The sequence below is a fragment of the Triturus cristatus genome, chromosome 8 (genome assembly GCF_964204655.1).
Source record: "Triturus cristatus chromosome 8, aTriCri1.1, whole genome shotgun sequence".
Taxonomy (NCBI): Eukaryota; Metazoa; Chordata; class Amphibia; order Caudata; family Salamandridae; genus Triturus; species Triturus cristatus.
Window position 1 is genome coordinate 1,068,760,178 of NC_140591.1, and position 27,778 is coordinate 1,068,787,955.

The window sequence follows — 27,778 nt, forward strand, 5'->3', positions numbered from 1 at the left end:
TTGGATCTTTATTATTTATTATTTCTCTAACTATTTTCCTGCCTCTATATTTTTGGTTTTTGTCTACTTTTTTTTTGTTTTTTAGCTACTTTTTCTCTTTGTATTGCCCGCTATTTATTTCCTTTACTCCTTTATTTATTTTACCTTTTCTTTCCCGCCCCGTCCCCAGAACCATGTCCAAGGGCAGGGCTGTTCGCCGGCGCAGCCAGAGCCGCGACCGCCTTCCTTGCGGAAGGCGGCGCCCACAAGGGGTGCATGCACGGGCCTTATTTGGGGAGGCGGAGTTGGCTGCACTAATTTTCTTTGTGCAGCGCCACCTCCCCTCAACCCTGGCAGCAGGTGGCAGGCCTGGGTCCGGGTACGGCCTCCGGGAGCGTCGGCAGCGGTGGGGGAAGGTGCGCCGGGCAGTGTCGCGCATCTCTGGGGTCCGGCGCACCCAGGCACAGCTGACGCACCGGTGGTCCGACATCCTGGACCGTGAGCAGGACCTGCTGGACCTGCTAGGAGTGGAGGTCCCGGGGCTTGGTGAGTACCTATTTAATTATTACAACTTTGTGTCTGTTCTTCTGCTCTATGTTATATATTGCGAATATCTTTTTTTCCTTCCAACCAGCTAGAATGTTGCTGCTTGCAATACATTCCAGGTTAATAACGTTTAAAAGTCTTCTGTGATTATGACACAGGTGCTCTTCTGCGCTACTACTAATCTTACTTGTTTGCAGCTTTGCGTTTGCGCTTGCTTAGCGTGATTCTTTACGAGTTTATTTTAGAGAAATTAAGTTACGTAATGCTACAGTGACTCACGTCCACTCCTTACTTTGTCCTGTCACTAATAGATAGGGGCGGATTGATACATAGGTTTAGGTACTTTGTATGAGCTTCTAATTGGTTAGTGGTATGCGTGATGCCCCCCTCACTCAGTTACGTGACGTGCTGCTAGTACGGCAGTCTTTAGAACCTTTCTAGTTTGTTCAATGAGTGGAGGTAGGCTTTGCAGTTACTTAGCAGTAGCAGATCAGCATCAATCAAACCAAAATTTGGTGTATTCAAAAAATGTAGTCATGTTCATGTGTCCTCCATGATTGGATCATACACATTGTTGAGGAATAGTGGAAATGCATACTTAATGTACAATTGGCATGCCTGGAATAGGTGGGCTAGGTTGGGTGGTACGTTGTACTAATACTTAGGCTTACTTGTAACTTAGTTTTCTGGAATCAGAATGGAAGAATGGATTACTGTTGATAAATAGTAACTTAAGTAGTCGAACTGCGAATCCCCCGATATTACATGTTGACCAGATGAGATCGGTGAATGTAGTTATTGCAATTGTTTACATAAGTGTTTTTTGACCGTTGTTGAAAAATATTGTATTTGTTTGACACCATCCATCAATGTTTGTCTCTTTCTTATATCTTTCCTGTTCATCAGCACCCAGGGGCAGACGGGCAGGGACTGGGCAGTCGGCGGGACAGGAACACCACCAGGAGGACACCGCTGAGGGCTCCTCTGCTGGCCCCAGTAAGTCTTCTTGTTTTTAATAATATTTCTTATTCCATAACTTTTACTGCCCCATTTCTCCCGAACTATAGTGTGTTTCCAAATGCTATTTTTTTACCACCAATTATCCTTCGATCTGTACGGTTTCAAAAAGCTTATCCCTGCCTCCGCTATGATGACTGAGTACTACTACATACTATCAGTCTGTCTGTCTGTACTGTAGTAGCTAGTCTTGCCCAGTTGGCCAGTGCCACTCTTTGTGAAAGGTTGTAATATAAAACTCATATTCACCAGTAGCTCGTACAATCCGTTGGGTCGTTGTCTTGTACTACTTTTTACTCTTATTGATGTTTAGGCTTTGAAAATTCACAGCAACAACAGCCCTACCAGATTTCTTAATATTTTGATATGATACCCTATAGGACATACCACTGTTGTAGGGATCTTGCACATACATTTGCACCAGAAAATAGGATGTTGGTGATGGTAGGTTGGACCTTCCTTGCACACCTCAATCAGAAATTCCGCACCCACCACAATTCCACTGCTTGACTATAGTACTGTCTTGTCATACCTATTAGGTCTCGGAACCCTCCCCCCAAGATAACCAACAAGTAGACAACCCAGAACATAACACACCCAACCTCTGTCGTGGAAGCAATTCACATGCACACCCTTACTTTAATTTGCTCACTCGTGTAAGTTAGTCCACTCCACACCAAATACCACAAAGTCTATGTAAGTTTAAAATTTTTATTTCAATTTGAGAAGGTCTGTACACTGTTTTCTTAGCAGCACCAACCGGCAAATCAATAACATTAAAACAATATACATTGTTACACTTATACAGTTGGGAATTAAATCATGATAACTGAAGTGGTGGAAGGCAGCACCACCATCCCATAGCAATTTAGTTTATATACATTTATAAATGAAGATGTGAGTGAAGGGACCCCTCACCTCAGAAGAACCTAGTACTGGTAGTTGGTGCATCGTTCAGAAGCTCTGGTTCGTAGAAGGGAATCTTGCGTCTGTAATGCGAAAAAAGAAATGGTGTGCGTTAGTATATTGCAACTTGCAAGCATTTCTCAGCCGTGCCAAAAAGTGTAGCATCTATGGATAAGCAATATGGACTAACAGTAACAGTAGTACACCAGTTCTTCCTAAAAAAGTGGCTTGTTAATGTTTGTTGACCGCTTGTACGCAGCGCGTAGACTAGACAGTAGCAGTGTGAGGCAGGTCATGTGGGCTCAAAGGTGTCTTAAGAAGCTGCAAGGTAAAGGTAACGTCACATGTGCATGGCTAGGGCTAATCAAGCAAATGCTACAATGATCATATAACTTAGTGTCTACTCTACTACTACCTGATTTGTACTAGTGATGTATGTTAGTATTAACTCATTTTTCAACCTTGCTACTGATCAATAGGGGGGAGGTGTATATGTCGCCTAATAAATGTGTAATGTTTTCTAGGCGCACTACCGACCACCATTGCTGGGGCCAGCGAAGGCGACGCCGAGGGCGAGGATGCGGCAGTTGCAGATAGCAACGGAGGGGGAGTGGCAGCACCAGTGGCAGGCGGTGGTAAGTTAGATTCATAATCTTTAACTATTGTTGAACTTGACAGCACACTCACTGCAAAGGTGTACTGTATGTATATGTATACTGTACAGTTGTGAATTAGGGCCCCATTAGGATGGTGGGCGTATTGCCCCCGCCGGGCTGGCTGGAATTCACTGCCGTCACAGCAGGGGCAAACCTCCCGCCATCCCTGTAGAAAATATTCAGACATGTCCAGGCGGAAAAGGGTTCAATATGGCGGTGGTGTCTCTCTCACCACACCGGCAGCCATATAATCTGCATTTTGGAATGCCTTTGCGTGGCGGCATTGCCGTCCGCCACGGAAAGGCATGCACACATTGCAGAGTATGCTTGGGGGCCCCCATGGAGGGTACCTACCGATGCTATGGTATCCCCCGACTTTCAAAGCAAAACGTGACAGGCTCCGTGCGAGGCCCGTCATGTTGTGCTTGGAAAAGCAGCACAACATTTTAGCATTGCTTTCAGCAAAGCCAACCAGAATTTAAATTTAAAAAAACAGGGTGCGCCCGCCACTGTGCCGGGCGCATCATCCTAATTAATTGTCCCCACGGTACCCCCACCCTTTTTAGCAGTCGGATGGCGGGCGGACAAAGTCCGCCCGCTATCCGATGTCGTAAGTAAGTATGAGTTCTTGGTACGTTTGAAGAGTGAACTAGAAGACTAGAATTCCCTTTAATTGGTATAGGACTAGGAGCCGGAGTATTGAGTAACCAATGTCCTCATCTATCTGATTTCAACTCCACTTTGAAAGTTTTATGGAGAAGAGCACCTGGTGCACTGTTCAACTAAAAAGTGTAAGACAGGTGGAAGGAAGAAGGACGGGCGACATTTAAAATGTTATGTACTACTGTGCTTTATTTTATAGTGCTACTCTACCATGCCACTATGTGTATAAATAATTACCTTGTCCTACTGTTTTATTAAGACTATATTTTACAATTGTCTTGTTTTTTTCTTTTTGATACACAGCAACTCCGAAACTCAACCGCAAGGAGTTGGCCGCCAAGGCACGGCGCCGGAAGCTGGAGGCAATCCAGCAGGAATACCGGCGGCTGGTGGTCCTAGCCGAGGAGGAGGAGGAGGCTGCTGCAGCTATTGAAGGCTCCTCCAGTGCCCCGGGCCCCAGCCACCGCCCTCCAGCGGTACGGCGCCACCACCGGACGGCTGCCCGCCGCCACCGTGTCATCTCCGGTGCCCCCCCCCACTGTGGCTGCAACTGCCGCGGCCTTAGACGCCGCGTCGCCCATTTAGAGGACCAGATGCGTGTCCTCCTCCAGTCCCGCCCCACCAGTTAGTCCCTGTCACTGCCCCTTTTTTAATTCCTGTTCGTTCTTCACTCGTTTGGGCGTTCTCTACTTCTATGGACAGTCGTTGGGGTTAGGGAGGTGGGTGGGTCAGCTTTTGTGGGTTTAGTTTATTTGTTAGGGTCAATTAAATATATTTTTCTATGTTACATGCAATGTTGTTAATGTTTTGTAGGTGGGGTAACTGTTTTACATCACACTGTTTCTTTGCTGGTGCATGGCCGCCCATAGCGTGTGTTTGATTTCAATAATTTGCTGACTGTATAAGACACAAACAGATAGATGCGACACACCTCACTCATTGACTGGTCCTACTATGCATTCTTTGGAGTGGTGTTTGAAACTGAAATCATTGACAACATGTCCATTATTGATTCTGCCTCCCCCAAACTTCTCTCTTACCGGTGCTTGATGTTTATGTCCAACTGTGGCACAGCACTGGCTGCATGGTGAAGATGGTTTCATTTTTCATACATGCCATGATTGGGGTGGTGGTGGTAGTATAGTAGTAGTAGTATACACTGGCAGGGTGGCAGCATTTCCAAAAAAAGAAAAGGAGATAGTCAATCGCCTTTGAGAGACTGTTAGAGGAGTAGTTGAATGAAGTACATCACAGAATTTACCGAGCAACAATTATATGCTCAAATATTTGACAAAAAAACTGAATGCTGGTTATTATGAGGATAGCCTACTAGACAGAGTTACAAACTATAGTTTTGTCGACTTGACTATGCCTACAGTCTAACAGTTAGTGCTGTATATGAGGAATGAAAACAAACAAATCCAATCAATGCCGGCAATTCATGCTGAGGTATATGTTCCTTTGTTAAATAAAATAACCTCTGAAATATCCTACTCATGGGTGGGCAAGCAGAAGAAGATCATCGCTCTGCATTGAAATTGAAGTAGTGTTGCTTTCACCACATCCGCCCCAGCAAGTGTGTGATTAAGTATTGGTGTACATTTAATTTAGTTACACCTCGACAATAAGTCACACAGCCCGGGGGAAGAGGGTTAGGGTCCGTTGATTGGATGGGAAGGGGGATTTTGGGAAAGGTTTGACATAGAAAAACAGTATGCATACATAGACAAACAAACGACAATCATTGAAGACTACCATACCATATCCATTCCATATGTTAAGGTATAAAAAGGAAACGCATGCATGATGAGACCCGGATTACATACACTTCTATTTCTTGTTCTGTTCCGGCCTTAATACTTTAACAGATAGCAAATAGAAATTTTAAATATTGGTAGTGAAGAATCGTAAACACAGAGCAAACGTAATGATGATTGATAATAACAACTCCAAGAACACACTGTTGTAAAGAATGTATACAAGATATTAATCAAATTATTTAAAAGAAGTGAAAAGTGGATACTGTTACTGTCTTATCCTGGTCAAAAATGTGGACTGGTTTTTTGCATCTCGGCATTACTCTTGCTCCTCTCGTCCATCAATCTTGGGTGTGTCGCCTCACCACTCGCCACTGCCCGGCTGGAATAAAAAGGTGATTGATTGGTAAGGTAATTAATATGCATTGTAATGTTTTACAAAGTTTAGGACAAGGCCCGGCCTGTAATTTTAGATTGAAAACCAAAGGGGATATTCAGAAAGAAAGTGAAAACAAATGCACAAGTGATGGTGTAGTGCAACAAGAACACTTTCCGAGGTGGCATGTATGCATATGCATCATCTCTACTGTAGTCTGTTTCCAGCATAGACCTTCAACAGTAACAGGAGAGATCAGGCCCACAGTGCTTACCATTAGCACATCCTACGTTAACACTTTAGAGTCCTTTTTTTTTCTCTCAAAGAGTTGGACAAACGCAAAGCACATTATCCATTCCAGACATAGCATTTTACAGTTAAAGTTAGTAAAATCAATGCACTGCAGTCATCCCACCGCTACACTCTATTCAACTTCTACACAGACATTTGGGTGTGCTGTGGTTGTTGTTCACGTGTTTACCTTTAGGCTTTTCCGTTTTATGCCACTCATGAAACATCCTCCTGACTTCATCATCAGCTCTGATACTTCTACTGACTGAAGATCGGCCTGCAGTACAAGTGTAATTTTTATAACACAACAAGAGTAGAAATATAAATATTACTGACTTGAGTCATTCTTTATTGTGTACAGAAAGATAGATTACCACTAGTACACTTTGACATCACTTTGTGCACAACAAACAACGCAAACACAAAGACCAATAGCTCAGAGTCAGGTGTCCAATGCATGCCATTAATTATCATCATTTATTACCTGTTTCTTCTCATCTTAAGTTAACGGGCCGTCTCTTTTGCCATCATCATGACGGACGGTGCTGTTAAGTCACAGTCATTTGCATTGCGCAGATTGAGTGAGTCCCCTTCCTGTATTGAATTAAAAGCAATGTATCACCAAGATGCAGGAGAAGTACACATTTCTTGTTTGCCAGAAGGGGAAAATTAGTAATTACTAGTGTTTTCTGTAGAAAGTTGATTAGTGGCAGTGCACAATTACATCAATTCATGCGCAACACACACCACAAAATCTACATCATTCAGTCTGCCATTCTGCGGCCAATGCATGGCATCAATCATTACCTGTTGCATCTCATCTCGTTAACGCTGCAGGCCGTCTCTTTCGCCATCATCATGATGGACGGTGCTGTTAAGTCACAGTCATTTGCATTGCGCAGATTGAGTGAGTCCCCTTCCTGTATTGAATTAAAAGCAATGTATCACCAAGATGCAGGAGAAGTACACATTTCTTGTTTGCCAGAAGGGGAAAATTAGTAATTACTAGTGTGTTCTGTAGAAAGTTGATTAGTGGCAGTGCACAATTACATCAATTCATGCGCAACACACACCACAAAATCTACATCATTCAGTCTGCCATTCTGCGGCCAATGCATGGCATCAATCATTACCTGTTGCATCTCATCTCGTTAACGCTGCAGGCCGTCTCTTTCGCCATCATCATGATGGACGGTGCTGTTAAGTCACAGTCATTTGCATTGCGCAGATTGAGTGAGTCCCCTTCCTGTATTGAATTAAAAGCAATGTATCACCAAGATGCAGGAGAAGTACACATTTCTTGTTTGCCAGAAGGGGAAATTAAATTAGTGTGTTCTGTAGAAAGTTGATTAGTGGCAGTGCACAATTACATAAATTCATTCATGCGCAACACACACAACAAAATCTACATCATTCAGTCTGCTATTCTGCGGCCAATGCATGGCATCAATCATTACCTGTTGCATCTTATTTTCAGTTAATGGCCAGTCTCTCTCGGCTCTGAAGGAGGATAGCTATAGAAGTCATCAGATTCATGGTCCACTTGTTTTGGAAGGACGAGGAAAGTTTGAATTTGTTGTTACCATCATCCAATCATCATTCATGAGGGAAATGGAATTGACCAGGAGATGCAGTATGATCGAGCGGAGGAGCTGGATTCTGAGGACTGTAGTGTCAAATGGCAGACACCTGAAACTTGTATCTTAAATTAGAAGATTAGAAGACGGTGATAATGCATTGGTTGCGATTCACAAGTTTATAACCGGAACAACAGACACAAACAAAGGGGGAAAAAAGGGAGGAAGACAGTAAGTGCGAGCCTAATTGTCAGGGAAGTATAGCTCGTCCTCAAACTCTGGGGGATCTTCCAGTAGTAGGTAATCATCTGACACAATACTTCTGTCACCTGAGCCGCTGTCCTCATCTTCCTCTGTTGATTCATGCATTGTGTAATTCGGTGGTATGAAGTGCTGATTCATTTTGATCATTGTTAACCTCTCCACGTTTTTGGGAGATAGACTGGTCCTTCTCAAGGTTACAATGGAACCAGCAGCACTGAAAACACGTTCGGAAGAGACACTTGCGACAGGGCAAGCCAGATAGCTTATCGCCAGCCTGCTGAGCTGTGGCCATTCAGACCTTTTCCTATACCAATACTGCACTGGGTTTTGATCAACGTACACCTCTGTTGGGTCGTCCAGATAGGCCTGGACCATCCGCTCAATGTTCAGGGTTGCTGCTGGTAAGCTTTTGTGCTGTTTTTTCTGTGCATCAGCACTGTGCTTACGGCCCATCTTTACATACCAATCTGATAATGATTGTACTCGGCTGAATGATCCAGTTATTGTTTTTGTAGTCGATGGTGATGGTGAGTGTTGCGATTGTGAGCCAACCGCACTGCCCTCAGCCGACGAAGTTGCACTTGATTCTGCATGGCCTGCTTCAGTATCAGTACTTGTTGTGGGTTGATGTGGCGGGCTTTTAATTAGCAGCCCTTCGTTTTCAAACTTGATGGCTGCTTCAGCTATACAACTTTTGTAGCGGGCAACATCAGTGTCGGAAAAAGAAAGGAATAGTCCTAATTTTGCACGTGGATCCAGAATTGTGGCACAAATGTAATGTTCTTGTGACAAAATTTTATTTTGTATCCTTACATTTTCTGATAAGCGCCTGGATAAGCTCTCCACCAAGTCATGGGCTTGCCTTCTGTCCTCTACACCTTTGTAGGATTCAGACACATTATTCAGCTCATGCTCTAGCATTTGCAACAATGGGATAGCTTGGCCCATTGCACAGTCCTCCTTGCTGACTTCACGTGTGAAGACCTCAAAAGGAGACAGCATCTCAGTCAGGCATTGAATTAGGGTCCATTGCTCCCTCTGAAGGGTCATGCCTTTAACACTAGCATCACTGCTTCTGTACCAGACATAATCATTGAGTGACCTCTGCTGTTCGCACAGACGATCAAGCATGTAATACGTTGAGTTCCAACGTGTTGCCACCTCCTGGATGAGTGCCTTGACTGGCATCCTACGCTCACGTTGGAGGATCCTCAGCTGCTTCCGAGCTTTAAAAGAATGGCTGAAATGAGTGCATATTCTTCGGCAGATGGACAGTAAATTGCTTACTATGGGTTCTTTTTTCAGAAAGTCTTGCACTATAATGTTTATGCAGTGTGCCAAACACGGAACCCTGAAATAGGAACCAAGTTCCATGGCCTTAAGTACATTACTGCCATTGTCTGTGGCAACAAAACCAATACCAAGCCCTCTGGGCCGCAGCCATTCCAAAACCTTGGTGCGAAACTCTTCTAAAATGTTTTCAGCCATATGAGATTTCTCCATGGCGAACATGGCTACAGTTGCATGTTTCCGAGTACCTTCAAAAATCGCAGCTGTGTCAACAACACCTCGTGCAGATAGTTGATCTTTAACCCCCACAAAAGAGATCCAGTGTGCAGTGATGCACATGTAATCTGTGGCTTGGCAACTGGTCCACATGTCTGTTGTCAGGTGGATATTGTGCACAGCACTCTGCTGCAAAACGTGACCAACCAATTCCAGCACATCATGATGTAGTGCCGGAACAGCAATTCTTGCGAAATAGGACCGGCTGGGAACTTTCCATTTCGGGCAGATGGCAGACACAAATTCAAGGAAACCCATCCCTTCCACAAATGAAAAAGGAAGAAGGTCCAGCGCTAACATTTTAGCCAGCTTCGCATTGTACAATCGTGCCGTTGGGTGGTTGCGTTGGAACTGCCCCTCCAACCTAAACATGCTGTCAATGGTAGGCTGGCTTACTTTCCTTAGTGGTGCCATTAACCCACTAAGGCTCAACGACACAGATTGTCTCATTGAGGTACTCGCCGGTCGCCTTGGTGTCTCACCCACACTCTGAGTATGGCTCTTACTGCGGTGCCACTCTGATGTTACTGAGGAGGATGTGGGCGTTACCACTGCAGTGACTGCACTACTGGAGACAGGGCTAGAAATGCCTCCCTGTTCTTCACCTGCCACCACAATAATATCACTCCCTGATTCCTGACCAACTTCAAAGGGTTTAGTTTTCCTACTTTCTTTTAAATTACGTAGGTGATCCTCCCACACAATAGTGTGGTGTATTCTGAGATGACTTGCTTGTCCTCCGGTACCATAGTTTGTACCAAGCTTACCACGCCGAACACCTTGCCGACAAATTGCGCATATAGCAACGTTCTCCTCCTTGGCGCTAACAGAAAAGAAGTCCCAAACTGGGGAGGAGAACTTTCTGGCACTGCTGGATGTGCCACTTTCAACACCAGATGAACTTGAGGGGGTGCTTGAAAATATGTGACCCTGTCCACCTACACTGTGACTTTTACTACCACTTCCTACTGAGATGGTTGAGCTGGATGTAGGTCCCTGCCGGGCCTTGGAAAATATGGCAGCTGTAGGTAGTGGTGGTGTAACCTGTGTTGGTGAGATCCGTGCTACATCCCGCTCAGTAGCAGCCTTTCTGGATAGGGTGAGAATGTCGGTCTCCAATCCCTTTGGGGCGGGAGTAATGTGCGTGATGACTGGCTCGTCATCATCAACATCATCACCCCCCTCTTATACATCTACCTCCATAACTCTAAGTTTTTCTGGGACCTTCCTTTTCAGAAGCAATGTCTTGTGGCGTACTTCACTCTCAGACCGAGCTGGTGGGACCCAAGTGTCATCACGATCATCAGAAGCGGGGCTTGAAGAAGAAGATGATGGACTAAGCCTCCTTTTCCTTGCTGGTGGTCTGGAAGACAATTGATCTTCTGAAACAGTGGTTTGACTTCGCTCCACTTTGTCTGCAGGAAGCTCGATTTCCTGAAATGCCCCTACGTCAGGAGCAACAACTACTATGGTTGGCTGTTGCGGCGGCTGCTGCTGTTCTTGTTGCGGTGGCTGCTGCTGCTGTTCTTGTTGCGGTGGCTGCTGCTGCTGTTCTTGTTGCGGCGGCTGCTGATGCTGTTCTTGTTGCGGCGGCTGCTGCTGCTGTTCTTGTTGCGGCGGCTGCTGCTGCTGTTCTTGTTGCGGCGGCTGCTGCTGCTGTTCTTGTTGCGGCGGCTGCTGCTGCTGTTCTTGTTGCGGCGGCTGCTGCTGCTGTTCTTGTTGCGGCGGCTGCTGCTGCTGTTCTTGTTGCTGCAGCTGCTGCTGCTGTTCTTGTTGCTGCAGCTGTTCTTGTTGCGGCTGCACACTGATCTGCTGAGTTTGCGCCTGCGTTGAACTTGATTGTGTACTACTTTGCGGTAATGACATTTCTTCAACATCGCTGCCCGTTAGTAGACTGGCTACCTCTGCGACAGTAAAGCCCTTGGGCCTAGGTTGGTGGGGTTGCTGGACCGCTGTGCTGCTCCCAGCTTGGTTCCCGGACAACGCTTTGGTGCCAAAAAAAACCTTGGCCGGCACACCACCAGTCGTGGTTAATGGCACTTCCTTTTTCTGTTCCTTCTTCTCACCAGCAACTTTCTTGGTACTGGACCTGGTACCTTTCTTTGGGGCCATCTTATTCCGATGTCAGGCAGGAGGCAGATGCACAACAAGTTCTGGTCACACGTGGGCGTGATGCGCAGCAGGACTTCTGGCTGGCTGGCAGTACAACGGGTAGCCAGGTGATGCCGATGACACCTCCTACTCTGTCTTTTGTGCACCTAAAAGCAAAGAAGACAGGAGAAGAACATCAGTGAAATGTTGCATTTGTTTTTGTGGTTCAGTTACTTAGTACTGTACTAGTGCAAACAAAAGATAGTCTAGCCATTTATGACTTTTTTTTAACTAGAGCTATGTTATACTACTAGTACTGTGTACAGCCACACACTACACTCTCAGGAAGGTGATGTCTAAAAATTCAACAGATGACATAGAAAACACTTGATCAATAAAGCTGTGGCTACCTGCTCTGATCCTAGTGGATGAAAAAGCAGGCCTGTTGGCAGACAAGGCCAGGCAAGCTTGCAGGCCTAGGCCTCAAAATGGCCACCAGCCACATGGCCAGGCCCAACAACATCAGCAAGGCCACCCCAAAAAACACACTTCCCCAACTCAATCCAATGCCATCCATGCCCTAAATGATGTCTAAATTCACCAGAGCAAACAGAAAACAGTAGATTACTAAAGCTGTGGCTACCTGCTCTGGTAGCAGTGGATGAAAGCAGGCCTGTTGGCAGACAAGGCCAGGCAAGCTTGCAGGCCTAGGCCTCAAAATGGCCACCAGCCACATGGCCAGGCCCAACAACATCAGCAAGGCCACCCCAAAAAACACACTTCTCCAACTCAATCCAATGCCATCCATGCCCTAAATGATGTCTAAATTCACCAGAGCAAACAGAAAACAGTAGATTACTAAAGCTGTGGCTACCTGCTCTGGTAGCAGTGGATGAAAGCAGGCCTGTTCGCAGACAAGGCCAGGCAAGCTTGCAGGCCTAGGCCTCAAAATGGCCACCAGCCACATGGCCAGGCCCAACAACATCAGCAAGGCCAGCCCAAAAAACACACTTCCCCAACTCAATCCAATGCCATCCATGCCCTAAATGATGTCTAAATTCACCAGAGCAAACAGAAAACAGTAGATTACTAAAGCTGTGGCTACCTGCTCTGGTAGCAGTGGATGAAAGCAGGCCTGTTGGCAGACAAGGCCAGGCAAGCTTGCAGGCCTAGGCCTCAAAATGGCCACCAGCCACATGTCCAGGCCCAACAACATCAGCAAGGCCACCCCAAAAAACACACTTCCCCAACTCAATCCAATGCCATCCATGCCCTAAATGATGTCTAAATTCAACAGAGCAAATAGAAAACAGTAGATTACTAAAGCTGTGGCTACCTGCTCTGGTAGCAGTGGATGAAAGCAGGCCTGTTGGCAGACAAGGCCAGGCAAGCTTGCAGGCCTAGGCCTCAAAATGGCCACCAGCCACATGGCCAGGCCCAACAACATCAGCAAGGCCACCCCAAAAAACACACTTCCCCAACTCAATCCAATGCCATCCATGCCCTAAATGATGTCTAAATTCAACAGAGCACACAGAAAACAGTAGATTACTAAAGCTGTGGCTACCTGCTCTGGTAGCAGTGGATGAAAGCAGGCCTGTTGGCAGACAAGGCCAGGCAAGCTTGCAGGCCTAGGCCTCAAAATGGCCACCAGCCACATGGCCAGGCCCAACAACATCAGCAAGGCCACCCCAAAAAACACACTTCCCCAACTCAATCCAATGCCATCCATGCCCTAAATGATGTCTAAATTCAACAGAGCAAACAGAAAACAGTAGATTACTAAAGCTGTGGCTACCTGCTCTGGTAGCAGTGGATGAAAGCAGGCCTGTTGGCAGACAAGGCCAGGCAAGCTTGCAGGCCATGGCCTCAAAATGGCCACCGGCCACATGGCCAGGCCCAACAACATCAGCAAGGCCACCCCAAAAAACACACTTCCCCAACTCAATCCAATGCCATCCATGCCCTAAATGATGTCTAAATTCAACAGAGCAAACAGAAAACAGTAGATTACTAAAGCTGTGGCTACCTGCTCTGGTAGCAGTGGATGAAAGCAGGCCTGTTGGCAGACAAGGCCAGGCAAGCTTGCAGGCCTAGGCTTCAAAATGGCCACCAGCCACATGGCCAGGCCCAACAACATCAGCAAGGCCACCCCAAAAAACACACTTCCCCAACTCAATCCAATGCCATCCATGCCCAAAATGATGTCTAAATTCAACAGAGCAAACAGAAAACAGTAGATTACTAAAGCTGTGGCTACCTGCTCTGGTAGCAGTGGATGAAAGCAGGCCTGTTGGCAGACAAGGCCAGGCAAGCTTGCAGGCCTAGGCCTCAAAATGGCCACCAGCCACATGGCCAGGCCCAACAACATCAGCAAGGCCACCCCAAAAAACACACTTCCCCAACTCAATCCAATGCCATCCATGCCCTAAATGTGATTGAAAATGAAATTTATTCAAAAAACAAAAGGAACAGTTGCTTCATCATGCACACACACACCCATGAGGCCATGCCCATGGCTAGCTCGGGCCTACTACTACAACCCACAAAATTAAAAAAAAATTTAAAAAAAAAGGAATGATGATAATTAATTATCAAAAATAAATTGTAGTTACACAACAACTGCAATGCCCACAATCAAACACAACAACCACTTACTTGTAAAATATCCTATTCCAAAAATCCTGAAATCCAATTGCAATTATGCAGCAGACAAAAAGAGTGATCTTTCCAGCTCCAAATCCAAAGGCAGAATGAGCAGGAGATGGACAAAGCACTGGGAGGAGCCTGCTGGACAGGAACAGGAAGTTGGAGAATCTGTGTCACTTCCTCCCTCTCTCCACCTTGTAAAAAAATGACTCCTTGCACAAAAAAGGAAAGCCAAATGTAAATGTAAGGAGTTCTTTTCATCTAAAATCAGTATTTGCAGATGGTTTCATGCTGCTAGAGCCGATATTCCTCTCCAAATTGTAAATTTTACGTTGTTGAGTTCTCGAGCTTCACATTACTTCCGCCGGCGTGTCGAAAACTATATGATCGCGTTCTCTTCTTTGTCCCTGTCGCGTTGGATATGAGGTGTTCGCGGTCTCTTTCTCCTGTTCACGTTCGATTTCATGTGCCCGCGTTCTCATTCTCTGGCTCGCGATGTAGAATGACTTGTTCGAGATCTCAATCTTCTCATACTCGCGCGGTGCATGATCGCGAGAAGAAAGACGTGATCGCGCGACAAATGACGTGATCGCGTGAAAAATGACTTGAATGCGGCCGCGAACTCTCGCGAGACAGCGCAAAATGGCTACCAAAATCCAACATCTCGTGGAGAACGCGACCGGGTCAAGAAAACTTGTCGGAGAACGCAGGGATTCAGGTAAGGCGATCGCGCGCGCGCGAGAATGTATTGTTTTACAGCGCGAGCAAGAAAAAAATTATCGCTAAGCTGCGGAATGCGGACATTTTCGCGCTTTCCGCGGAACGCGAAAATGTCAAAATATCGCAATTTCCGCGAACGGAACGGAATTTTGGCCCAGGCCTAGTCAGAATAGAATAAGCACGTTGGCACAAGCCTGACATTCTTGCTTGATTTCCAGGTGCTCTACTATGTATAGGGCACACTTTCCCTGTTTGCGCCCTGGCACACCTTAAAACAGGGACACCGGGAGCAAAAATTGAAAGTGCGCCCTATTACATAGAATGCACAGCCCCCAGGGCAGCTGTGTATTCATGCTGCCCTGGGGGCAGCGCATTCAAGTGAAATTTAGAGCGGCTCTGTGTTTCACTGTGTAGGCGGAAACCCGTCTGCACTTTTAATGGGGATTAGAGATCCCCTTGCAGGCGGGTGCAGTGAGAGACTGCATCCACCTGCAAGGAGATGTCTGGGGGGTCATTGGGCTCCCTTTCCCCCTCCAGAGGGCTGCTTGCTATTAGGGGGCGCATGGACAGTGTGCCACATTTTAGGTGGCACACTGTCAGTGCACCTCCTGAGAGCTTCTTTGCTTCTGCAACCGTGTCTATAATCGAGCGCGGGGGGAAAAGAGGCAGTGGGATTCCCTCATTTGCATGGGCAACAACCCCATGCAAATAAGGAAGCATCCTCTTGTGAAAGCGTTGGATGTGTGCGGCCCCCTCTGTAACACTAAAGTGTCCCGGGGGCGTGCAAAGTGGGCGCAAATTCCAATTGCGTCCCCGGGATGCTTTGTGTAATGCGGCCCCACTTTTAAATTTATGCTTCATGCAGTATTTGGTTAGCTGCTAAACGCATGGATATATGTATTACTCTGGCTTTAATTTGCTTTTACTTTCCTCTTAATGCTACTAATCTCAGTGGTAATTCAGTGTCCATGGGGATAATGCATAATTGTAATATATAGTAAATGCATTATATTTTTTATTTCGCTAAAGCACTCTAACATTATTCTTGCATAAGGAGAGCATTAGTGTCATCAAAGATATGTAGGTTTGATATATTTGGTAATCCTAAATCTCATTTTCATCAAGCATCAACCATGTGATGAGCTACACGATTTGAAATACCCCAAAAGAGACATGTTTTCTAAATTAAGTGAAAATGACTTTATGTAGAAATTTCTACCAGATATTATTGCTGACCCAAAAATGGTCTGGGCAAACCAACCTTATTGTTAGATTGTCATTCCACTGCTGTGTATTTCCTGGTTAAAAAAGCATGATAGCACTTAAGGAGGTGAAAGGTCAGCTATTCATTAAATATGGAGCGATCTGGGGAACACCATTCCGACTCTGTATCTGGCCTTAAAGTGTTCTAATATTGAATTATAAAAGCTTTTAAAGACTGGACGTTTCTCATAAAAATGACATACACATTCGTAAGAAATCATTTTATCATTGTAATTCTAAGTAATTAACACTGAAGGAGTCTTATGAGAAACTAAAGAATTGTCTGAAATCAATAGATCGGACTGTAGCTACTGGCTCTCGTCTAGCTATAGTCTGTCTCAGGAATGCACCAGCTGAGAGATCAACTCTCTCCAGTGATTGGCTGCTGTTGAAAGCTCTAAGGCCGCTTGTTAGTCTCACATAGTGAGACTGCACGAGGCGAGAGAACAGGTGGCTTTTTTCTGCATTTTTTGAAAGCAAAGAGGTAAAACAATACTGACATATACTCCTTGCTGCTTAACTACATTCCAGGATTGTATGTCTAGCGAAGACACTCATAGATGTGACTCTCATCCTGAACAGGCTTGACACATTTTAAAATTGTTCTATTTCTACTGAATTCATTTAATGTATGTGGAAGGATTTCTCTCTGCCACACGAATCATTGATGTCTAGCACAGTGCACCGATCACGCAGTGCAGGAAGTCTGGCGCTTGTACGTGTATTTTTGAATCAGCAATTAATAACATTGGAATGTGGGCAAATTCCTATTTGTGCTAACTCTAACTATATGTGAATATTCTGTCAATATTCCCATTTATTCTCATTTTAGATGTTTTGGAACTAAATCACAAAGGCTTGTCAGAGTTCCTAAAAGAGTATTGCTGAAGTACTAATTTACATACACTAAAATGCCTTTATGAATAGGCCCCAGGCTTTTAAGTAAACACAAACTTTGCAAAAATACCTAAAGTCATAAAACTATTGATATATCTGTATTACATTATTAACTGGTTTTACTTACATGTAAGCTTACACAAGTATGATGAGTATTTTACTTCACAGAGGCACTCGTGGGTACTCCAGTGTAGGGACAACTGCAAAACACACACAGACGTGTAAATGGATGCATTGGGTGTCAATTTACATAAATGCCAGGGGTAGTGGAAGTGGCATCACATACCCTTTTCACCTAATGACATCACAGGAAGATCCATAACATGACCCTTGACCCAGACTTTTTCCAGGAAGTTATGTCACATGTCTCTAAGATCACAGTCACACTCTCTTACACCCCCTTCCACTCATTCCTTGTGCGTTCTTACTCACTCACTTGTATTTGCTCTCTCACTTGCACTCATGAATACTTACTGACACTCAGTCCCAGGTTTACTAATGCTTTGCCATGTCTTTATGTCACTTGTGTGATGCAAATCTAGTGCAAAGTATTAAAGTGGGATTTACTATCCAATGAAAATGCTATCTGCATTAGATTTTATCCCACAGTAACGCCACCCATAGGTTTTGATGGAAATCCCTATCTACAAACATTGAAAGAGAGGAATTTGCGTAAAAATCTTATGACTCCTCAAAGAAGACATAACAAGGAGAAAGTTTTTCATTTCTCCTCGTTTTCCAACTTTATATGTGTGCTGCATTGTATAGCACACATATGAAGTGGGAAAAGTCATAAAGCATAGGTTTTGTACTGGTAGGTACCACTTCCAGTACAAAACCTAGGCTTCAGAGAACGCACACACCCTTGCACTATGGTGCAGGGGTGTTTGTGTTGGCGTGTTGCTGCTAACAGTGCAACAGAACACTGGGAGAGAAACAATGCACCATATCTTAGGTGATAAGGTGCATTGTATCTCTCTCCCTTTGGACCAAGACATTGCAGCATCTTCAGTGCCGCATTGCCTTGCATCAAAGAATAGCACATTTGGCTCTCACTCTCACACAGTCTCACTCACTACCTCTCAATGCATCTCACTCACTTTCCCTCTAACACACCCACATGCTTATACATACAGACCCATGCTCACACATTCTTATCTCAGATAAACACACTCTAACCCGTAATCATGCACACAACGTACATTTAAAAATCTTTTTACTTACCACAACTGCCACCAAAGTTCCCAATCCAGATAAGTGTGCCCCTTTTTTTATTATACCAATAATGAATAATGGAATATTATTCACTATTAGTACCAAGAAAAACATGCTGAAAATAAGATATGTAGAGCAGCACTTGTGTTCTTGGCACTATTTTGCCATCTCTGGGGCCAGGGGTTGTAAGAAGCAAGCCAAGGGTCGCAGCTGCTACTCCTGGCGACTCCTAAATAATGTACATGGTTTACGGGCATTCATGAAATGTTTGTAAGTAGTTCTCAGTCTGAAAGTCTATCGAGAGTTACTCTTACTAAAGAAGAAGCAAATATGACTACAATGTGGGAAAAAGTAGGGAGCACACAAATTTGATGGATTCTAAATCTAGAAAGTTGTTTCTGCATGTGAAAGAAAAAAGTTAGCAAAAAAAATGGCCAATTGTATTAGACACACAACACTTAAAACCACTTGCACATGTGATTTTAGAATGCACTGGCAAAGCACTGGCAAATATATTTTTTTAAAGCTTTAGTCTGATTATGACTGAAAATTCACATAAAGTGTTTTTCAACTGTAAAACATTTAGCCTGACACAGTTTTCTGTGTGAGTATAGCTTCTACAAAAGTAAGGCGTGTGTTCAAGGGCAGGAATGACCTAAAAGTCTTGAAACACCCAATATTATACTTTTGCACGAATACTCAGAAACGTTCTTTCATCCCTTTCCATGCTGGAATCTGTCAGAGATTTACTCTGGTAGCTGGAAACTGTAAGAGATTTAGGCCCATATGTATGAAGGTATTTTTCATTTCTTAACAGTGCAAATCACTATTTTGAGCTGTTAGGAAATGCAAAATACCATTTCCCTATGTACTAAACACATTTGCTGTGGTTCAAAATGAGACTTCCACCTTGTATATAGCACATAGCGAGTTCCTAAATGTAAAAAAAGCATACCTCATGTACAACCAATTTACTAATTGCGACTAGTTTCAAAATGACCATTTAGGAAATGCAATTACAAGTAAATCGGATCATATGGTAAGCAGGTGCAAACTATAAAAATGCAGGAAAAATGCATCAGGCTCTTTCAAAATAGCGGCCCTGTATGTTTTGGAAAAGTGAAAGAGGATTTTGGTGGTGTGGCAGAGAAGAAGGAGGAGACAGGAGAGGATATTTAGGGTGAAGGTCACTCTGTTTGGACTGACAGAGAAGGAGATGCATGAGAGGTACACACTCAGTAGTCAGGTGATGCTTGATTTAATTGATGAGTTACAACCTCAGCTACAAGCCCCAACACTCAGAAGCAAAGAATTCCTATCACGTTTGCGGGTATTGTGTTACCTACACCTCTTAGTCTTTGGCAGTTACCAGGGGGGCCAGAGCAGTGGCAGGGGGTGTCTGGGCACCATGATGGGCAAAGTCAACCAAGATATATCATTCCCTGATACCCCCCATTTATTGCATCAAACCAAACTGAGTAGACCTTGTACTGCTCTGTCTCGCTAACCTGAGAGTGTTAAGTGCTACAAGGTGTTATTTGGCTCTAAATAAAGACAACATTGAATTCTTATTATTTGTAATAAGATCATAATTTACATTAAAACAACCAAGACATTTACAGAAAAAAAGCTAAGGTTAAAACAGTAATTTAGTTAGGTATAGAAAAATGACATTAACTTAGAAAAAACACCCTAGAAATTGACAGAAAAAAACTAAGGTTAAAGGAGCATTATAGTTAGTTGACTTAGTGAGTCCTAGTGCTACATTTTAATCCCCAAAACACTGCAGTTTGCAAGTAATAGTTTGGTGAACTAACCAATGCATGTGGCCCAGTCATGCACTACTTATGACCTCCCATATTACATTACTAATAACATGTACAATGACATTGATGACATCACTGAAGGCATCTCAAATGACATCACTGCCAAGCCAGGTCCCCCCAGCCAAGAGATCTGCGTTAAATCCATTGTTCTTTTGCTCACTACACAACTCCTGTGCCACTGGATTCAACAGGAGGAATTGTATTTTTCCCAGATATCGGGATATCCAGGATGTAGTAAACGGAGCACAAACGGAGCGTGGAGGGAGATTTTTGCATCCCGATATCTGGGCAAAATACATCGTAGCCCTGCTGGAGAAGAAAAAAAAGGACTTTGGCAACATTAATATTTATATATATCGATATGCAGCAGCAAGCTGACCCAATCTAATGGAAAACATAGCGTGTGATCACACTATCAAGAAGACTAATGCTGGGTGGTTGACGTATTCATTTTCCGCTTGACACTAACGGATGTTTTCCTACGTATGAATTAAGAATTGTAGGGAAGTCCATGAACTTATCGTAACATCAAATATATTCTCACTTCACCTGAGATCATTTTAGAGTGGAGACTTGTCCCCTATAGTTTATCAGTAGCTATACAAATTTGAAAACCAGCATCAGGAGTAGAAAATTTCCCTGTGAAGAAAGCCTACTTTTCCCAAGTGTTAGGAGAGAATAGTAGTAAAGCCTGAAGAAGGAAGTTGGGCCTGTATATACCTCCGAAACACGTCGCTTCTTGGTCTACCTACAATAAAAGTTTTTTGTGAATCATATGGACTATTGTTGAACATATGAAAAGGATAAGATCAAATGTTGATTTGTTGTTTATGATTGTTTTTTAACTTTGCACTTTTTTGCTATATACGTGATTTTAGATTGTGAATCCAGTTGGATAGTGTATTTTAAAAAAAAACCTCTATTATTAGAAAATCAAAACAAGAAAGAAAGTTTTTAAATAAATGAATAAAGATTTTCATATTGCATTTTTTGTCTACTGTGATACTAACCTGTTGATAATTGAATGTGTTGTATGGTGTGACATTGTTATGGTATGCAATTAAATCATCCCAAAGGGAATTTATTTTAGACCTAGTGTCATTTTGGTGTCCTGTCCCTTTGGTGAGTTGGACCCCTCTCTCTTTTTTAGAGTTCACTTATACAAAACCAGTGAAATTCATCAGGTATAGTTAGCTGATCTAACTGTATATCACATCCCAGCAATGCATTGCTTATGACCTCATATATTGCATCACTCATGACATGGTCAGTGACACCACTAATGAGATCATCCACAAAATCACTAACACACCCACTCACACCCCCATAGACCCTTTTTGTACACCCACTCCCACTCACATACAACCATCCACAAACCCATTCACTGACCCAGACCAGTGCTTACGCACCCACTCACTGATTCATAGATCTACACATACATCCACTCACTCACCCATACAGCCACTCTTAGACCCACTCACTCACTAATATGTCTACTGACATATCCACTCATACACCCATACAGTCACTCACACACTGAGTCAGTCACCCATAGAACTATTCACACACCTACTCACTCACCCATACAGTCAATCATGCAGCCACTTACTCACCCATACAGTTACACACCCACTTACTTACCCATACAGATACTACCATGTACTCACTCACCTATGCCGTCACTGAAACAAACACATGCTCACCCATACAGCCACTCTCACATTCAGTCACTCATCCATACAGTCACTCATATACCCCATCACTCACCTATACTGCCTTTCACATACAGTTATTCACTTATATACCACCCTCACCCACAAAATCATAGACACACTCACTCACTCATACAGCCCCTGACACATACACTCACTAACCCATACAGCCACTGGCTCAACCACTCACTCATCCATGTAGGCAGTCACACATACCCTCGCCCACCCACACAGACACTCATATGGCTACTCACACATTCAATCAATCACCCATACAGCAACTCACACACCCACTCACACAGCCACACAGCCACCTAGACACCAACTGACAGACTAATTCAAACATTCACACAACCATTCACTCACCCATACATTCACCGAGACACCTAATAACTCACTTATACGGTCAGTCATGCACCCACTGAATCATTCTTACAGGCACTCATACACCCACTGATTAACCAATGCACCTTGGTATACATATTTAACATTCATAAACATTTTTAAAACACTCACAGTCACTGGATGATAACATCTTAGTAGGACAGACAGAAGATCACAGCTCTCTCTTGAACAAAGTGGTGTTCTGGTTGACTAAAAATTGTGGTTATTCAATAGCCGGGGTAAATCAGATCCTGACCACACGCAGAGTGAGCTGGGTTGGCCCATTACAAAAATGCTTTGAGGGCGATTGCATTATTATTAATTTCCGATCCCCAAGTTGGGTTAATAAAACTCTCAATAATGCACCCCCTCCTTCCTGTATGGAATATAATATCACTCTTTTTCCCTTAGGGTATTTTTACAGACACTTAATGCCAATACAGGCAATTGATAGCCGTCCCAGAAATAGATTCCTTTTAGCCCCTCCGAGCTCTTGCTCTCTACCCCACCCTGCCATCCCATTGGCTAATAGATTCCAGGACCTGGGTGACTCAACACTAATGATTGACGTAAGGGACATCTACAGATGAACCAGGTAAAACAGGCCCGATATGTAAGTGTCGAACCTGTATGGGGATTGGAGGTCGAAGATATTACTAATTCAGGTAAGACGGCATCTTTTGGGATAAAGTCGGGTGATGGGTACATTCCTAGCATAACTCTGATATCTCCCACCACTGACAACTATGTTTGTCCCCCTTTAATCTCATCATTTCCCAATGATAAAGTAGATGATAACGTACTCCAACCGGAAGTTATTGAGGCCACCAAGCCTGTACCAGGTATTGGTTATTTAGTAAACTCCTGGAATATATCAGGTCTTAAGAGCAAGATAGGTACCCCGGCATGGTTAGATTTTATCTCAGCCCAACATGACATTGTATGTCTCCAAGAGACATGGTTCACGGAGCCAGTATACGTAGAGGGTTATACTACTCATTCACTACCGGCCTTGCCATCAACTTCAGGTAGAGCTAGGGGGGACTTTTGATTATGATTGCTATCAACTTGAATAAATATAATATTAAGTGCTGTATTACTGTTGGTGCCTATGCCCAGATGATGTGGTTGGAGTCCATGGCGGGAAAAGATGTAATTCTGATCAACTTTTATAATAATCTGTTTAACTCAACTCGAGGGTCAGTTGTTTTTGCCCTGGAGCGAGAAGCTGATAAGTTGATCAGTACCATTAGGAACCCACCTACTATTCTTTGGGTTGGTGATTTTAATATCCAGGCGTGTCCCTTATCTTTGACTAAAGTATGTGGGCATAGGAGGGGGGAAACGAAAGCAATGATTATATGCACTTCCCCCACTGTGATTATGGTGTTGCTTTAAATAATGTTACTGCTAAATTGGATCTGGATTTGCTGGATTTTACTATGGACAAAAATAATGTGAAGTGTCCTTCATTTACAGGGAGAAATGCAAGGTCTAATATTGATCATATTTTAATTTCTAGTAATAGTGCACACCTGTTCTCCTCACCATGGGTAATGGAGCAACCTATAAGTGATCATAATAGTATCTCCCTTAACCTACTCACTTGGGGATTTAAAAATCCCATTGATGTATCTACCAGCCCATGTATTGCCCCTGTTAGATCTAATGGTGTGCGGATAAAATGGACAGGTTTGGATCCAACAAAAATCCAGAGTGATGTCATTAAACAATGCCAGGTCGAACTACAACTCTGCCTAAGGGAGGAGACTGATCCTAAATCTTTGCTTGAAAATTTTATTAAGATCAATAAGGTCATTGAGAATCTTTTGATGAAACCTGCCCATGATAAAAGAAAACCCAAGGTAGGCTGGTTCGATAAGAACTGTACAGCTGCCCTACATCACCTTAAACAAGCCCTGGGGTGTAATCCACGAGATCGGGATAAAATTAGGACTCTACGAATAGAGTATAAATCTGCCCTGGAGATAAGAAAAGTCGAACTTCGAGATGATGCATGGGAAAAATTAAGTTACACAGCTCATACAAAAAATAGTAAGCTAATAACTCTTTTTTGAAAGATGACCATGTACCAGAATTTAACTCCTACATTACTAGTAACTCCTGGGTCGAACATTTTTAAATATTTTTAATTCTAGTAATAATAATACCCTGCCTGCCATAGCATATGATATGCCCGCTCAATGGCCAACTATACCTCTGATGATAACTAATGGGGAGGTTTTAGATGGTATATCTAGAAGTAAGGGTGGAAAAGCGCCCGGTCCAGATGGGGTTCCAATCGAACTTTACAAGAACAACATGGATCTATGGTCACCCCTTTTAACTAGAGTTTTTAATGTTGCTTCCGAAACAGTATTCCCAACATCATGGAGACAGTCAATAATAATTCCAATCTATAAGAAGGGAGTAAAGACTGACGCCCGTAACTATCGCCCAATCTCATTGTTGGACTCTTCTATAAAGATTTTGAGTAGGGTCTTGCTTTCTAGATTAGAAGATTGGGCGACAGAAAAGATGATCCTCTCACAAGCTCAATACGGGTTTAGGAAAGGACTGGGAACATTAGATCAGTGTGTAAACTTAGATCTTTTGATCGGGAAGTATACACTGGCAAAGGAGGGCAACCTATATTTATGCTTTGCCGATCTGAGTAGCACTTTCGATTTAGTCGACCACTCAATTTTATGGCCTCTCCTGCTAGAAATGTGTGCCCCAAAAGATATAGTTTATTTTCTAGCAAGATTATACGAAGTACTAACTAGTAAGGTGCGATATGGATCTTCAGGCGATTATACCCCCCCTTCAAAGTCAAGAGAGGTATCCGCCAGGGGTGTGTGCTGGCCCCATTACTGTTTTCTTTATTTATTAATAATGTTGATGCCACCCTGAAAACATTTGAAGCTGATGCACCAAGGATTGAAGGAATCCTATCCCAATTCTTTTATATGCTGACGACGCGGTCCTATTATCCCGGACCCCTATTGGGCTCCAGCGTCTGATCGACAATTTTATTATATTTATTACTAAAAGAAAGCTTTTAAGTAATAAATCAAAAACTTTTGTTATGGTTTGCAGCAAGAACCCAATAACAGCTAGACGATTTTACATAGAGGATTTTAAAGTATTAACTGTAAAATCATTTTGTTATTTGGTTATTACATTCGCTGGAAATGGGTCATGGGCACAGGAACAGGAGAATGCCCGTTCTAAGATGGAGAGAAATATAAACGGCATCTTTAGATTTACTACTAACTTGGGCCGTCGCCGTATAAAAGATATGATGGCAATTTATGAGGCAAGATGCGTTTCTGCCGCCCTTTACGGTGCTGGCGTTTGGGGACACACGTAAGCGACTTCTCTTTTACAAGCCGAAAATGCCTTTTTAAAACGCTTGCTGTGTGCCCCCCCTTCCGCCTCTACGGAACTTATTCACCGGGAAGTGGGCATTGCCTATATATCAGATATCGTTTTATTACGACCTCTCCTTCTATGGAAATCAATTTGGTCAAATGAAGAGACTCGGTTCAGCCAATCTATTATACAGGATTGCGTTAAAATGGAAAATTGTTTAAAAATACCTTGGCTTAAATACATCTTGCACTGGTACAAAACTCTTTTTAATTATGATATACGGCTGGACCCCGGGTGTATAGCCTCTGTTTCTAAAAAAGAGATAAAATCAACCTTCCTTGCATAGCAATTGAAGGCCCGCTTCAGTGTACTCAATAAACAAACTACCTTTATGCTCTACCAGCAACAGGAAGTTAAAGAGGGTTTCCAATCTTATCTGTCAGTTGTGACCAGAGCATCGCACCGATATGTGCTGACACGTTTAAGATTGGGCACATTACATCACCTTGTTAATTTTCCAGTTATGAAACAGAGTACTGTCCAATGATGCCCATGTGATGGTATATCCCACCAAAGCTGCTGTAATTTTTTATTAATTTGTAATTTTTACTTAAATTTTAGAAAGTTTCATTTGAAACCTTTTTTCCTATTTTATAACATCAGGTCGGTTAAAGATGCCATGAAGTTGGTTTTTAAATTAGAAGACCCAGGATTATGTTTTTACTTAGCTACTTTTATCCTGAAATCCATTGGTATTAGGAAATCTATGTCTACTTATTTTTGATACTGATTCTCTTTGGATTCCCATATGTACTGTATTATTGCATTTGCACTTTTGCCCTTACCTAGTTACATTTCCCACAAAACTTTTATTTATTTATTGCTCTTTGTTTGCTAGTATAAAAGGATATTCATCTGTACTGTAATAATGCATTTGCACTTTACGTATTAAGACTATTATATGCTTATGAATTCCTATGTATTTATATCAAGGATAGCTTCGCTTTTATAGGTTGCCCGTTATTATGTCTGTGCTTAAATGGCTGATGTATATCAACCAAATAAAAGTAATTTTGATTTGATTTTGATTTGATAACATCAGTGATATCAATTGAAATGTTATCAGTGATGACATCAGTGATGTCACTGACCATGTCATAAGTGATGTAATATGTGAGTTTATAAGCAGTGCATTGCGGGGGTGCATGTTATAATTAGCTCAGCTAACTATAACTGCTGAATCTCTTTGGTTTTGTACGAGTACATTTAAGCTTAACTATAACGTCCCTGTAACCTTTGGCTTTTTCAGTGGCTATATATAGATATAGTAAGTAATTTTTTTGTTATTAGCATAGTTAGTTAAAACCATTGCAGTTCATCCTTAGAAATATTAAAACACTAATGTGTACACAATACATTATTCATCACTTAAGTAAAACTACATTCACATAAAACTATATTTATAATTACTTTCAAAAATTCATAAAATTTAATGTGTTGATAGAATTAAAATAATAAACGTATTATTCTAAATGTCCTCTATGATTTATGGCAAGGGGACAAGTTCCAGTATACACTCTTCTTCCACCTTCCATAATTGATGCTTTATAGATAGGATTCTGCGTAGTTTAAGAACCTCTAAAAACATGCCGGTAAGTCAATTTTCTGCATTTTTATTTTTACCTCCTTCAAAAACTTCACCAGGCTACAATTCAGCTGCGGGTCACTAGGTGTAAAGCAGGCAAGAACTTCCTGTCTTCGTGAGCGTATTCCACGCTGATTGAAGTGGTGTTTCAATAACCGTTTCCTTTCCGCCAACAGCTTCTCACAGGAGCACAGCAGATGTTCCATGTCTTCCGCCGCCTTGCCACATAGGCGGCAGAGGGAGCCCCCATTAACCCTCAGCCACTGCGGGAAATGGTGTGTGCATGGTAACACGCCCAGTCTGTATTTGAGGAATTTCAATTTTATGTAACGTGAATACCCGAGGTCAAGATAACTCTGGTGGCCTTGTTTGGAGTAGGAGTTTAGAATGATCCATCCATGTG